Source organism: Oncorhynchus clarkii, chromosome 17, assembly GCF_045791955.1.
Source record: "Oncorhynchus clarkii lewisi isolate Uvic-CL-2024 chromosome 17, UVic_Ocla_1.0, whole genome shotgun sequence".
In the NCBI taxonomy this organism is placed as follows: domain Eukaryota; kingdom Metazoa; phylum Chordata; class Actinopteri; order Salmoniformes; family Salmonidae; genus Oncorhynchus; species Oncorhynchus clarkii.
In genome coordinates, this window is record NC_092163.1 from 61,328,913 (window position 1) to 61,345,808 (window position 16,896).

Consider the following 16,896-nt stretch of genomic DNA (forward strand, 5'->3'; position numbering starts at 1 on the left):
CTACTACTAACCTTGGAGGGGGACACTCCTGAAGTTTTTACTCTTATGCTGTTTTTCTCCATGTAGCAGTTTTTCCCCCATGCTGACAAAGGCTGTTTGGAAAGAAGTACTTCTGACTGTATGAGATCAAATAGCAGTGTAATCCTTTCTGGGCCTTTATTTATTTATTTGAGCTGCAGGTGTGCCACTCCCCACTAGTATCGCAGTTCCAGCTAGTATCCATTTTTTCTTTTGTGCTCAGTAAATTCTCCTGGCCCTAGGTATACCGTATAAGTTAAAACCACCTAAAAATTATATTTACATTTATATTGATTGTTATTCTGTGAATTTTGACAGTTAAATTCATATGTTATATCAATCATGAAACTGAACACATGTTAGCAGTTGAGATGTGTGTCACGTACATGCTGACGATGTAATATTTCAGCCTTGAGGTAGTCATAAACATTTTACTCTTCCACCTGTATTGATGTTCCAATGAGTGAATGAAGAATGCCACATGTTTCTACATGCACTGTTACAGACATAATGATGTCATTTTATATTCTTGCTCAGGATCCATTTATATTTGAATATGACCAAAATAAATGTCTGCTTTTACATTTTCACATATAGATCATAGAATGAATGCACAAACAGTTTCAGCTGTTATGAAGTCTATGATGACAACCATGTAATTCATGTCTAGATAGGTTGTAGCTTTGCATTAGTGTCTTTTGAAAGATGCGTTTATTGTTATAAGATACTGATGGAAACTCACTTTTTTAAATGCTGTAGAAGAACTCTTTTTGAAGTAAATATGATTGTTGAGTAGAGTGCTCAGCAAAAAATGACATCATTATCGTTCAGTATTTGCATATAATTGTTTCATAAAGAAATGATATCAATTACAATTCACCAGATGTGAATACCCTGTCATTCACCTGTGTCTACTCATGTAGCTATTAAAATGGGTAAGATTATTGTTTCTTGTAATTTTATCATTACAATTCAGCTAAGACAAAACCATGTCTGTGTGTTCTATTTCTTATCAGCATGTTAACATTGGGAGAGGAAAATGACAGTCAACATGGTGTCAAAGCCAGATTTACAAGGCAGCCATGACTGTTTGTTTGTAGCTGTGTCCAATTTTTCACGCCAATTGGAACGCTGTGTAACAAGTTTGAAAATGTCAGCGCTAAGGGTGTGACTAGCTAATGAATCAATGCCCCGATGTTCCAGGCTAGCGCTCTGAGCCGCATGCAGTCTGAAACACTCAACAAATCACTATGCCAATAAGTTAGAACACACACCAGCCCACTGAACCCAGCCCAAGGTCCTGGGACATGACAAGGTGGTGGATGCCCCAGAGACCGGGGGATGGTCGCTGAGGCTGAGGATCTTATTATTATTATTATTATATTTTATTTCACTCCGCTCCCTCCACCCTGTTGACCCCCTGCCCAACCCCCATCTACACCCTGTGTGTTCCCATAATGTTCCTTTATGCTTTTCCTCAGAACAACTTCCTGGTCTCTGGTGTGTCCACAGGGGTGGTTGAGTGACCAACCTCTCCACAGAACTTTGAGGTCATGCTGACACAACCTGGTCTCAGAGCATTTTGTATTATGTTGTACATAAATCCGAGACACTCCATTTAGTATGATTTGTTACGTTTCATATGTTATGTACTGTATACATTTGTGGATGTCCATCACCCATTTCATATGATATGTTATGAATTACCATTTGCAAAACGTATGATATGTTACGAATTCTGGCTAGGTGGCTAACACTAGTTAGCTGGCTAACGTTGGTTAGGCTAGGAGTTAAAGATAAGTTTAGGAGTTAGGTTAATAAAGGGTTAAGGTTAAGGGAAGGGTTATTTAACATGCAAAGTAGCTAAAAAGTAGTAAGTAGTTGAAATGTTGCTTATTAGCTAAAATGCTAAAGATGTCCATGATAAGATTCATGCTCGCAACGTTTGAGTTGCTAAAAACTCACGTTATATGCCTACCCATCCACCCTACATTTGTTTATTCATTAAGTAACCATCTCTCTTATGTAACTATACCAAATGTAACATACAGTGCATTCGGAAAACCCCTTGACTTTTTCACAGCCTTATTCTAAAATGGATTACATTGTTTTACCCCATGACAAAGCAAAAACAGTTTTCTTTTTACATTTTTGCAAATGTATTAAAAATCTAAAACTGAAATATCGCATTTACATAAGTATTCAGACCCTTTACTCAGTACTTCATTGAAGCACCTTTGGCAGCGTTTACAGCTTCAAGTCTTCTTGGGTATGAGGCTACAAGCTTGACACACCTGTATTTGGGGGGCTCCCAAGTGGCGCAGCGGTCTAAGGCACTGCATCTCAGTGCTAGAGGCATCACTACAGGCACCCTGGTTCAGATCCAGATTCTACATTGTGGAATAATAGTGAAGAAGTCAAAACTATGAAAGAAGTCAAAACTCATCAAGGCATTTGAGCCATCAAGGCAAACTACTGGCTACTTTGAAGAAACTCAAATATCAAATATTTTTTGATTTGTTTAACACTTGTTTGGTTACTACTTGATTCCATATGTGTTATGTCATAGTTTTGATGACTTCATTATTATTCTACAATGTAGAAAATAGTACAAATAAAGAAACATCCTTGAGTGAGTAGGTGTGTCCAAACTTTTGACTGGTACTGTACATGCTTCTCTTATGAAATTAGGATATAAGACACTGATTGGCAGACCACATGAACATGTCAGTTCTAGTTAAGAACTAAGATACAATATGGAAATTAAAGACTCACTCTTTGTTAAGATAGTGTCATTTTTACCTTAGATGAAAAGCTAGAAAGATAGATGTACTGTTCGTTGAATGGGTGTTTTTCTTGACCTTGCTAATGCAGGTCTATACTGTGTTTGAATTTAGAGTTGGCTTGCACAAGAAACACAGTCAGGGCCGTGGTGAGATGGAAAGATTTAGTCCCTCAGGGCTCAAAGAGCACCACCATCTATCAGCAGTAGAAATTGAATGGGTTGTGTTTCTCTGAGCTTCACAGATTAGATAGGCATAGATGTTGTGCAAGCAGAACAGAGGCTAGTATGCTTATCTTGCTTCTGCTACTGTTTTAGGATCAAGCATAGCACACTGACACAACTCTGGGGAAACCTTCTGTCTGTCTGTCTATCTGTCTTTGGAGATGACGTGTTCTAGTTATTAGTTTAGAGAGAACATCCCTGTACCCTGGAGTATAATGTCAGACCTGTACTATTTCCACACTAAGCAGCCCAGGGAGAATTCATTATGTATTGTAGATGGGATGTTTGGTAATGTGTGATTCCCATTGGAGTGTTCTCTGCGTATTTGTATTATTAACCATATGAAAGTGAGGTTCATCAAAGGCGGCTTAGGTTTGACAAACTTTTTTAAAACCCTCATACTACCGACGGGGGTCATTTTAACCCTCACACTACCGACGGGGGTCATTTTAACCCTCATACTACCGACCGGGGTCATATTAACCCTCATACTACCGACCGGGGTCATTTTAACCCTCATACTACCGACGGGGGTCATTTTAACCCTCACACTACCGACGGGGGTCATTTTAACCCTCACACTACCGACGGGGGTCATTTTAACCCTCATACTACCGACTGGGGTCATTTTAACCCTCATACTACCGACGGGGGTCATTTTAACCCTCACACTACCGACGGGGGTCATTTTAACCCTCACACTACCGACGGGGGTCATTTTAACCCTCATACTACCGACTGGGGTCATTTTAACCCTCATACTACCGACCGGGGTCATATTAACCCTCATACTCCCGACCGGGGTCATTTTAACCCTCATACTACCGACGGGGGTCATTTTAACCCTCACACTACCGACGGGGGTCATTTTAACCCTCATACTACCGACTGGGGTCATTTTAACCCTCATACTACCGACTGGGGTCATTTTAACCCTCATATTACCGACCGGGGTCATTTTAACCCTCATACTACCGACTGGGGTCATTTTAACCCTCATACTACCGACTGGGGTCATTTTAACCCTCACACTACCGACTGGGGTCATTTTAACCCTCATACTACCGACTGGGGTCATTTTAACCCCCACACTACCGACTGGGGTCATTTTAACCCTCATACTACCGACTGGGGTCATTTTAACCCTCACACTACCGACTGGGGTCATTTTAACCCTCATACTACCGACTGGGGTCATTTGAACCCCAGAGACACATTTTCTATCATAGCCCAAAGGTGTTTTTTCTCTGCTTCATATTTCATGACCTTGTCAATAAACTTGTTCTTAACAATTTAAAATAATTTTTTTGTGTTTCTGTATCAATATGGACTTTGACAAAAAAATTATGTTCTAAACTAAAAATGTAACACAGAACAAAACTTTCTTTTCATATATGTTTCTCTGGAGACATAATAGCAAGTTATCCATACCACCAGAGGGTGGAGGGGGACCTGTGTCACAGATTTTGACCAGATAGACTGATAATCTGCAGAGATATAGCTGTACCACGTATCAAATGACTGTGTACAAAACCAAAATTGCCTCATTTTTGTGCATATATAAATCTGATAATGGTATACAACATATGCCAATTGTTTAAATACTTGATAGAACTGCAATACAGAACTTAGACACACTCTGAATGTACACAGAGAGATGTATTGGTATGTTTTCTCCAAAAAGTAGTTATTCTAGGGCAAATCTAAAGAAGTATTTATTTGAATCCAGATATTCTCTGGAGATGTACTGTTAAGTTAAACATATCCTCAGAAGGTGGAGGAGGACCTGTTGGAGTGATCATGGCCTGACAGACAGATCACCTGCCGAGATGGAGCACCTTATGGGCTCGCATATACAGTAGTTATAACTGGGTATAATGACGTATGACTGTATTGGTGTGTATTTTGCCCCAAAATTGTTATTCTATGGAAAATTGTATATTAATACCAGAATTTCTATAAAATCCTCCAATATTCTACATGTGCAACTTGTTATGGTATTTGCGTTGCTATAACATTTGATTTGAAGTGACTTTGAGGATTTGGGCTAACTTGTTAAAGCCTCCTGCAATAGGTCCTACCACTCCCATTGTTTGACAAGCAGTAATGCTGATGCTAGCTGTAGGGTAAGTGAATAAATAAAACTAAGCCATAGTTGTGGTCATTGTCTCTCAGGATCAATGGATAAATAACTTTTTGTCAATAAAATTAAGTATATTAAAATGTTTTATGATATTCCAATCAAATGATGGTAAATCTGCTTTTTAGTACTTCTGGATTGAACACATTTTTTTAAGGAAACATTTGTATTCAACTGTAATTTTGCTAAATGAATAGTCTGTTTTGGTTATTTTCTATTTCATATAACATTATTTAAATGTATAATGATGTTTTGCTTTTTCCAATAGTTTCTTCTTGGGATCAAAATGACCTCAGATGGTGATCCATGCATGTAAAATATGCGGAATGGCAGACCACAGTAGAATGTCAATTATAGTTAAGAACTAAGATACAATAGTCAAATTAAAGACAGTCTTCATTAAGAAAGTGTAATTGCTACAGCAGGTGAAAAGCCTAGCATGAAATAAGATGGATACACTGTTCGTTGAATGGATGTTTTTCTTGACCCTTGACACCTGGTACTGCAGGTCTATGCTGTGTACAAGATAATGCCCATCTGATGAATTTAGAGTTGGCTTGCACAAGAAACACAGTCGGCCGTGGTGAGATGGAGAAATTTAGTCCCTCAGGGCTCAAAGAGCACCACCATCTATCAGCAGTAGAAATTGAATGGGTTGTGTTTCTCTGAGCTTCACAGATTAGATAGGCATAGATGTTGTGCAAGCAGAACAGAGGCTAGTATGCTTATCTTGCTTCTGCTACTGTTGTAGGATCAAGCATAGCACACTGACACAACTCTGGGGAAACCTTCTGTCTGTCTGTCTATCTGTCTTTGGAGATGACGTGTTCTAGTTATTAGTTTAGAGAGAACATCCCTGTACCCTGGAGTATAATGTCAGACCTGTACTATTTCCACACTAAGCAGCCCAGGGAGAATTCATTATGTATTGTAGATGGGATGTTTGGTAATGTGTGATTCCCATTGGAGTGTTCTCTGCGTATTTGTATTATTAACCATATGAAAGTGAGGTTCATCAAAGGCGGCTTAGGTTTGACAAACTGCTTTGTTAAATGTCAGAATGTGTCCCCATGTGTACGGTTGGACATCATGCAAGAAATGCCAGATTAGATTGCTTGGGGGAGGGTGAGCAGAACCGTCTTTGTGACAATTTACGCTAGACCTAGCTAATATATTCAGAATATATTCCTTTTGAGAGGCACTTCAACTTTTTTTCAGTTGAATGTAGGACAGAAGAATTTCCTATGATTGAAGACAATATAAATATTGACCAGTTTAAACATTACCTCAAGGGGGGTTATTCTGACCAAAATGAAGTTGTTTAACAGTTGGGTCTGTTGCACTATCTTTACATGTGTGAGTTTTGTATATTGTTCATATGAGAGATGGTATATACTGGAGGGTTTACTTTTTCCCTTATTGTGGAGTCTGGCCATAATCTATCCCTCCCCTTCTATCCTCTCTCTTTCCAGTACCTACATGGATCAGAACCTATTTCACACTTTCCCCTGTTAGGAATCCTGCAGTGATGGATCCTGGGTCACAATTCACCTCTCTCTCCACCTCTCATCCCCCCCCAGTAGACCTTCCTTAATGCATTATCTATTCACACCAACATTTGACATGGCCTTTTCTGCACAGCCCTCCTTAGAATAAAAATAAGCACCAGTTTCTCACTGTTCAGCAGTCAGCCACATTGAGATAGACGGAGGGAAGGAGAGAGAGAGGGAGAGAGGCAGTAAAGGAGGGGAGGTACAGCGCAGAGAAGACGTGGGGTAGAAAAGCGAAGGAGAAATAGAGGGTTGGAAAAAGAGTGAGAGCAGTAGAGAGTAAGAGAGACAGGAGAGAGTTCACGGCTAGAGGAGGTATTGAAACACTGTTTCATTAGTCACTCTCTCTGTCCCATCCATGGACCAGGGGAGGTAGTGAAAGTAATTTAACCTACATCTATAATTCATTTTCTCTCTTTGGGCTGTTGCATGTGATTGGTCTGTGCGGCTGAGCTTGATCGGGTGATGGAGTGTTTTTATTATGTGTGTGTGAAGGAGCTGGCGTGGGGGGGCACAGGGCCACTGACACTGTAATGCTGTAGCCATCACTACAGCACCAGGTTGAGCAGGGAATGTGGGCCGATGCTGGCCCGTAACTCAAACACCCACACGTGCATGCATGCACAGACATACACACACACAGCTTCCTGAAGGCAGAGATGGGAGTCACAGCACGTAGCACAATGGTCTACCACTGTGTCCCACTATTGACCCATTTTGTGTCCCACTATTGTCCCACTATGTGTCCCACTATTGTCCCATTATGTGTCCCTGTAACGAATCTCTTCTTCATCTGACGAGGAGTAGGAAGGATCGGACCAATATGCAGCGTGGTAAGTGTCCATGTTCATTTATTAGACTGAACACACAAAGCAAAATACCAAAGTGAATGAAAGAAACTAAACAGTTCTGTCAGGTGAAACACAAAACAGAAAACAACTACCCACAAACACCAGGTGGGAACAGGCTACCTAAGTATGGTTCTCAATCAGAGACAACGATTGACAGCAGCCTCTGATTGGGAACCATACCAGGCCAAACACATAGAAATACAAACATAGAACAAAACATAGAATACCCACCCACATCACACCCTGACCAAACAAAAAAATACAAAGCAATACAAAGCAATCTACAGTCTACTGTGTGACAGTACCACTATTGTCCCATTATGTGTCCCACTATTGTCCCATTATGTGTCCCACTATTGTCACATTATGTGTCCCACTATCATCCCATTGTGTCCCACTATTGTCCCATTATGTGTCCCACTATCATCCCATTATGTGTCCCACTATCATCCCATTATGTGTCCCACTATTGTCACATTATGTGTCCCATTATGTGTCCCACTATTGTCCCATTATGTGTCCCACTATTGTCCCATTATGTGTCCCACTATTGTCCCATTAAGCGTCCCACTATTGTCCCATTACGCGTCCCACTATTGTCCCACTATTGTCCCACTATGTGTCTCACTATTTCTTTCCCTTTCTCTCTTCTCTCTCTCTTTCTTTCTCTCTCTTCCTCCCTCAATGTGAGCACACACTTTTGCTGCTTCTGTACATTTCCTGTACCGCCCCCTGTAGCCCCTCTGCAGATGTGCCGATGCCTTCCTCCACCCCCCCCCCCCTCATTTCTCATACTACTTTCCTCTCCTAGCTCTGACAGAAACTCACTTAATGGTCTTCAGAAATGTATTTCTTACCCAGAGTCCTTTTCACAAACACAGTTCAAACCAAACTGCCCTCAGTGCTGGTTCCTTTTGAAACTCCCTGCTCTTTGAATCCTGTCTTTTTGAAGAGAATAACCTCTGCATCTCTTTCTCAGAAACCCAGGCTCACACACGTACACACGCACACTCTCACTCTCAATCTCTCTTTCCCTCTCTATTTTTCTTTCTTTCTTTCTTTCTTTCTTTCTTTCTTTCTCTCTCTTCTCTTCCTCTTCATCTCTCCACTGAATGTGATTAAGGCTTTGTAAGCAGATGTGGAGTGGGTCAGTAGGTGCTTGGACTTTGCCAGGAAGTTGCTCACATGTCTGGTTTTAATGGGCAGCATATGGAGAGGATGACTGATGAGTGGTGAATCGTGATGACAGGTGCTGAGTCATCTGTCGCACTGAGCCCCAGTGCACAACAGGCCAAATCAAAGGACACCTTCAACCCCCTCACACACACAGCGCACACGCACAGCACACACACAGCACACAACCTCTGAAGTCTTACAGGTTGACCACACATTGCACAGCACCAGGTGCCTCAGTTTCACACTCTTTACTTTGCTATTTTGGATTCTCTCATCTCCTCAGCTTGCCTTGTGTCTACACACACCCACTCAGTCACACAATATAGAAAACATCTTGTTCTTTAGTAGGAAGTAATTATGTTTTTGAGCAACATGAGACATATGGCTTAGGATTTAATGTTCTTCATGTTAATTTAATGTTCTTCTCTGGTTAATAATGAGAGGGGGAATAACTACAAACTGGCCTCCGGATTGCTTATTCAAGAGCGGCCTGTACATTTATTTACCTTGCCTGGGGCAGAAAAAAATCTATTTGCTTCCACTTATGCAGGGAAGATAGTGTTCTTTGGTCATGTTTATTCATTCTATTGGTTGGGGAACTATAACCTACTGCACATAGTGATAAGACAACCTTTCTCCATCCATCTCACATGTGCTCGACAAACACAAACAGTCTGTACCCCTCCTATCAAAGTAGTGTCTCTGTGCTGGGGGTCAATCCAGCTCATTTATACTGAGGAGATTATTTTGTGTAATTGGGCCTTTTGAGGTAACGACACCCTATAAATTGGAGATGAGAGATCTAGATGATGCAGGGCCCAAATGTATTGCTATTCCATGGCAACTGCCTCCCGCAATAAGGTCGCGGAGGTGTTTAATTAGTCCAGCATGGCCGTCCCAGAGGAGGGGCTTTTTATTACCTCAATATGTCATAGGAATGCATCACCAACCAACATGCCAACTGCCGAAAAGAGACAGCGAGAGAGAGAGAAAAAGAGCTAGAGCCCGAGAGAGAAAGAAAGAGAAAGAGAGCTAGAGCGCGAGAGAGAGAGGAAGATACAAAGAGGGAGAGAGGGACAGAGAGAGAGAGTGAAAGAGACCTAGAGCGCGCGAGAGAGAGAAAGAGAAAGAGAGCTAGAGCGCAAGAGAGAGAGGAAGATACAAAGAGGGAGAGAGGGACAGAGAGAGAGAGTGAAAGAGAGTGAAAGAGATTGAGGAAGTGAGAGTGAGAGGAAGATACAAAGAGGGAGAGAGAGGGGGGGGGTGGCATGGGGGAGCGGGGTTGGGAGAAAGAGAGGAACGGAGAAAGGGAATTGGAGAGAAGGAAAAAACTATGTAGTGTAGCTTCTTGCTGTCTTATCACTGAGTTGAGCATTAATTTCACTCATTACTGGTTGGTGTTTTTTGGAGATGGGTGGCCAACTGATCTTTGGGCCACTGGCCAGCAGAAATTAATGGCATCTGTTCAGTCCTGCCTGTGTGAATGTGGTGCCAATCGAACATGTCTCTTCTTCACAGTAGACTGTTTTTGTTGTTGTCAGCCCTGGCCCTGCCTGTTTGTTACAGTGGATCCCTGTGTTCAGTAACATACCTATACTAATGAGCCTGTCCAGGCCTGGGAGGACTCCTGGGTGGCCCCTAACTGTTATAATTATAGCTCAGTGCCCCTGACACACTCTGAGCACTAACACCTGCAGGTGGCCTCTTCACTGCCTGTCTAAAACAGAACTGAACTGATCTGGAGGGCTGGTTTTTGAGAGAAGAGCTGTGTGACAGGTGCACATATCCGATTTCTAGCTATCCCAAGGTCACTAAACATTTCAGTATTCTGAATAAGTCACAGGCAGTGGAGGTAGGCTACTGTCTACCTACAGTGGTGGTGTAAACTCTGGGCTACGATCTGGGTGACACACATAGACACACCCACACACGCACACACATAGCATGTAGGGGGAAGTGATTGATTAGGTTTTTAAAAGTCTGATGTGGACCCACGGCCAGTAATTGGCACAGTGCTTTGTTTTTTTTTGTATTCCTCCACGGCTTGATCTATGTCCCCTCTCACATTCAGAATGATTTAACAAAGCTATTTGAGAGCTCAAGTAGCTGCGGGGTGGGAGAGCAACAGGCAGAGTTGTTCTGTGATTTTCTCAGACACTAGAGGTCAGTGTTGCTCCACTGTTGAAGTTTCAGGGCAGCGTTATCTGAGCTGTTTAAATTCTCATCTGACTGTTGCCCAGTAACTAAGCATTGCGGTTGAGGCTGATTGAGCCAGGGCTGATGGCAGTCTGACAGTCTCTGGTCACTCCCTGCACAAAGCTGAGGTTAGACCAGCTGGAGGGCTTGATAAACTGGGCGACTGGAGCAGTTATCTTCAGATACATTATGTCATGCATAATCTGATTCATCAACTACGTATTTAGTGATAATAAAATATTATTGTTTTTTTGTATTACAATACATAATGAAATGTTTGATAAAGGATCAATAAATAGATTGAATGTGTGTGGACTGAAGAATATCTACTACAAAAGTAGGCTTGTGTGAAAAGTGATGCAAAAGAACACTGAGAGAATCATATTCAGGAAATATTTTTAAAACATTTGATGCTTATTTTATAAAATTGAACCTTTATTTAACTAGGCAAGTCAGTTAAGAACAAATTGTTATTTACAACGACGGCCTACCCCAGCCAAACCCAGATGACACTGGGCCAATTGTGAGCCGCCCTATGGGACTCCCAATCAAGGCCGGGTATGATACAGCCTGGAATCAAACCAGGGACTGTAGTGACGCCTCTTGCACTGAGATGCAGTGCCATAGACCGCTGTGCCACTCGGGAGCCCCTATGGAATATGAAGGGGTGAGAGGTTGATATGTGTCAATAGGATTTTGACATGGTGTAAAAATGAAGAAACAAACACACATGAAATGATGAATTCATATTGTGCTGTAAATTCCCCCTCCTCCTTCCTCCTCTGTATTGATTGCTGGACGTGTTGTTGTTAACATTTAGATTTGATTACTGCTGACATGCAGGCCAGGGCTGAAACACAGGCTGGTAATGACTGAATGCACCCTGCATATTAAATATAGAATGGATCCTGCAGGAGTAATTAATATCGCACTGTGGTTATAGATTTCCTGGCAGAAACTGACAATCAGATTTGCATGGCTAGAAAGTTCTTCACAATTGTTAAATGAATCCTTACTTCCTCCTCTCTCTGTTTGATGGGTTTCTGATTCGGTCACAGTTGTCCTTGGGGTCTCAAGCTAAAACTAAGTGTTGAAATGTGAGTTTTTTTCACCTTTTCACAGTTAAGAGGAAGGCATTCTGGTCATTTCACAGTTGTGGCTGGGAATAGTGGAGGCATGCATGGGGGACATTGGGTCTGTAGTGTTGTTGATACCCTTGACACAGGGCTTTTCTTTCGCTTTACGGCATGGTGCCTTTGCTTAAGTGTGAAGCTCTTGCTTTTTACAGGTCCTGGTGTTTCTTGTTGTGTGCCATGACCCTGTTAGAATATTCCAGGCCATTCTGTGTGGCTCTGGAGGGAATCATTCTTCTGTACCTCATGTTCCATTTGACACTGGATTGTGTTCCTCCTCTTCTACCACCTCAGCTCTCCAGAGATTCCATTGTGGTTTCTCAAAAATCATTCCACTTTAAAAGGTGTCAGTTTAGTTGCAGATTATAATGCAGTCAAGATGTTGGAGAGGATATTGACCTTGCGGTAAACATGACTATGACATGACCACTTATTTTATCATAATACTGTATATTGCTATATTTCAGCAATGTCAGTATCATCGCTGTCTTTGACTGCTTGTTATTATATTAAACCTGTTATTACCTAGTTATACATCAAACATCTTGGAAGGTCATTTAGTTTGTAAGAAATCCTCAGTATAATCCTTAGAATAATGTCATAAATAATGCTATTTTCTGTAAATATGCGCTTCGAAAAATATAGCTACCACAGTGCCTCTGAAAAGATGAAGTGTTCTTAGTGCTGAAAACATGCCCTTGAATCATCTCTCCTGCATAATAATCCCTCTCTGAAATAACATTTAAACCCTTATGCGTGAAATATCAGGTGTTTGTGTCCATAGCTCCTGTAATGCATCTTTGTCCTTTTTTTTGGCCCCTGCAGATGAGATGACTGATTCTCCTGCATCTGGGTTCTTCTCACAGTCTGTGTCATTTCCAGGCCAGCGCTCCCCTGGGAGACCCCCCTGCCCCGGGTCTGACACACATAACACATAGGCTCTGTCACCACTGCTTATTTTAGAATGGCCTCCTTGGCTGCATGCGAGAAGTTGAACTTCATGTAAATCATATTAATACATTTGCTCCAAAGTTGCTCTAAGGATTTGGGCATGCTCTGGTGAGAGACTGACAGTAATGCGTATGTTCTGCAGGGGCTACATCCACAGTCTGCTGGCTCTGCTGTTTGTGTTGGAGAGAAATGGATATAAAGGGGGTCACTATCAATTCTGAAAGATCACAGAGAATATTTGCTGCAGGACATTGGAACAAAGCTGTAGTGTAGGGTTTACAAGGTTGTTTATCAGTGTGTGTGTGTGTGTCTGTGCATGCGCATGTAAGAACATATTTTGGTGATGTTCAGTTACCCACAAGAAACAAAAACAGGGATTGTATTTGTTCCATTTAACTCCTGCTGCTTGCTCAATAGCTCTCTCCATTGTCTTCATGTCCTCCATTTCAGCCAACACCTGGGTCCCCATCATAAAAACAGAGAGGGAGGGGAAAATGGAGGGAGAAAGCGAGGGATCAAGAGAGAGGATGAGTGAGTGAAAGAGAGAGACCGAGACAGGGAAGAGGCAGAGAAAGAAAGAGAGAGATAAATAAACAAAGAGCAAGCGGGAGGAGGAGATAGAGATGATAGATGAGATGAGATGATGAAAAATAAAATCCTTTGTCTTCACTTTAAGCACAGCTCAGTAGCTGGGCCAGCCATTGATTAGAGTGTGAGGTAATGTTAATGTGATCAATATGTGCCGAGCTGATAAGGATGTTCACAGAAAGTGAGGCTGTCATCTTCCTCCCTCACATCGCCTGGCCTCGCCACGGAGCCAAGGAGGGGGAAGTAGAGGAAGAAGAGAAGAGGTGGATGAAGGGAGAAGAGGAGAAGAGGAGGAGAGGAGGAGACTGGCCTATCTTTATCTCCACCATGAGCTAATTGCTCCAAGAGATCAAAGAGCCTCATCGTTAGGGAGGTACTGGATGGAGAGTAGAATGATGATGTCACTTGCTTATGTAACCCTCTCACCACGACTCCAATAGATCAGCACAAGGAGAGGGAGAGGTTTTGGATGGTTGAGGGGCAGCTTTTTAGGAACTGTGGGGAATCTTTGATGGTTGGTTGCCTGGCGGTTGGGAGCTTGGCCCGGTGGGCGGTGGCCAAAACGGATCCCCGTTTTGACTTGGTGGGAGAACCCTTTGGCGAGAATGCCAAGAGTGTGCAAAGCTGTCATCAAGGGAAAGGATGGCAAAGGGTGGCTGTGTAGTAATCAATACGTTTTTGGTTACTACATGATTCCATATGTGTTATTTCATAGTTTTGGTGTCTTCACTATTATTCTACAATGTAGAAAATAGTAAAAATAAAGAAAAACTCTGGAATGAGTCGGTGTTCTAAAACTTTTGGCCGGCAGTGTAACTATCTACACTTTATAGAAAATTTGCTCTTTTAGTGTTTCTCCAGCTGGTTTCCTGAAAAAGAAAGCCTCCATTTCTATGTCAAAGATAATAAAACACTGTAGTAAATACTATAGTAATGTCTGCAAAAACACTACAGTAAATAGTACAGTATACTACAGTCTGCAAGAACACTACAGTAAGTACTACAGTATTGTAAAGTCTGCAAAAACACTACAGTAAATACTACAGCGTACTACAGTCCGCAAAAACACTACAGTAAATACTACAGTATAGTAAAGTCTGCAAAACACTACAGTAAATACTACAGTATAGTAAAGTCCGCAAAAACACTACAGTAAATACTACAGTATAGCAAAGTCCGCAAAAACACTACAGTAAATACTGCAGAGTACTACAGTCCGCAAAAACACTACAGTAAATACTACAGTATAGTAAAGTCCGCAAAAACACTACAGTAAATACTACAGCATAGAAAATTATGCATAAAAGACGACAGTAAATACTACAGCATAGAACATTCTGCAAAAACACTACAGTAAATACTACAGCATAGAACATTCTGCAAAACACTACAGTAAATACTACAGCATAGAACATTCTGCAAAAACACTACAGTAAATACTACAGCATAGAACATTCTGCAAAACACTACAGTAAATACTACAGCATAGAACATTCTGCAAAAACACTACAGTAAATACTACAGCATAGAACATTCTGCAAAACACTACAGTAAATACTACAGCATAGAACATTCTGCAAAAACACTACAGTAAATACTACAGCATAGAACATTCTGCAAAAACACTACAGTAAATACTACAGCATAGAACATTCTGCAAAAACACTACAGTAAATACTACAGCATAGAACATTCTGCAAAAACACTACAGTAAATACTACAGCATAGAACATTCTGCAAAAACACTACAGTAAATACTACAGCATAGAACATTCTGCAAAAACACTACAGTAAATACTACAGCATAGAACATTCTGCAAAAACACTACAGTAAATACTACAGCATAGAACATTCTGCAAAAACACTACAGTAAATACTACAGCATAGAACATTCTGCAAAAACACTACAGTAAATACTACAGCATAGAACATTCTGCAAAAACACTACATGAATTACTATAGCATAGAACATTCTGCAAAAACACTACAGTAAATACTACAGCATAGAACATTCTGCAAAAACACTACAGTAAATACTACAGCATAGAACATTCTGCAAAAACACTACAGTAAATACTACAGCATAGAACATTCTGCAAAAACACTACAGTAAATACTACAGCATAGAACATTCTGCAAAAACACTACAGTAAATACTACAGCATAGAACATTCTGCAAAAACACTACAGTAAATACTACAGCATAGAACATTCTGCAAAAACACTACAGTAAATACTACAGCATAGAACATTCTGCAAAAACACTACAGTAAATACTACAGCATAGAACATTCTGCAAAAACACTACAGTAAATACTACAGCATAGAACATTCTGCAAAAACACTACATGAATTACTATTGCATAGAACATTCTGCAAAAACACTACAGTAAATACTACAGCATAGAACATTCTGCAAAAACACTACAGTAAATACTACAGCATAGAACATTCTGCAAAAACACTACAGTAAATACTACAGCATAGAACATTCTGCAAAAACACTACATGAATTACTATAGCACATACTACAGTCCGCAAAAACACTACAGTGAATACTACAATAAAGGCTGAAAAAACACTACAGTGAATACTATAATATTTATACCATGTTATAGTATACTATAACACTTTTATGTGGGTAACCCTTGCTGCAATGCTGGAAAGCTATAATCTCCACAGCAGCAGGCGATTTCAGGTAAATTCGACAGATAGATGTTTAACTAGACTTTCTCTGGACTTGTTACAGGTTAGTCAAATGAAAGATGCACTATGCAGAATTCGCTCCGCCATTTCCTGGTTTCTAAAATGTAATTTGCCTAATTGTTCACCTAATTTCAGCTTATGTGACAAAACAAGAAAGTATATTGTAGAGCCCTCAAACTCTGGACTTCGAAGCCAGTTCCACTGTGTTTTTTCATTGTTCCCCTCGAATCAGGCACTGATTTAGACCCGGGACACCAGTTGTGTGCAATTAAATATCAGGAATGTTGGCAGTTGATGTTACTCTTCAATAACACAGACCCAAAGCAAATCAGGGGGAGAAAAAAAGGTTTATTCAAAGATAAAACCAAATCATAGATGTTGTGCTGAGAAGTAGATGTTCATTCTTCCCTGTCCTCAGTGATTCTCTCCATAGAACAAAGAGGCAGGATATAGTTTTATAACCCAACCCTAGCCTGTGGTTGACCAATTAGAATTCCTTGCAATAAAACTGTTTCAGGCTCAATGCCCAGACAAATTCCTCCCATGTCTCTGACCCATTGATCATTAATTCCCTATTAC

The 16,896-nt window shown here is 40.9% G+C and overlaps 1 non-coding gene across 1 annotated transcript; it reads left to right on the forward strand.

The window, feature by feature from the left end:
- Positions 1-14,442: 14,442 nt before the first annotated feature.
- On the forward strand, positions 14,443-14,497 carry LOC139371722 (U7 small nuclear RNA). Its single transcript, XR_011627402.1, has one exon. It is a non-coding gene; the product is annotated as a U7 small nuclear RNA (small nuclear RNA).
- Positions 14,498-16,896: the final 2,399 nt, after the last annotated feature.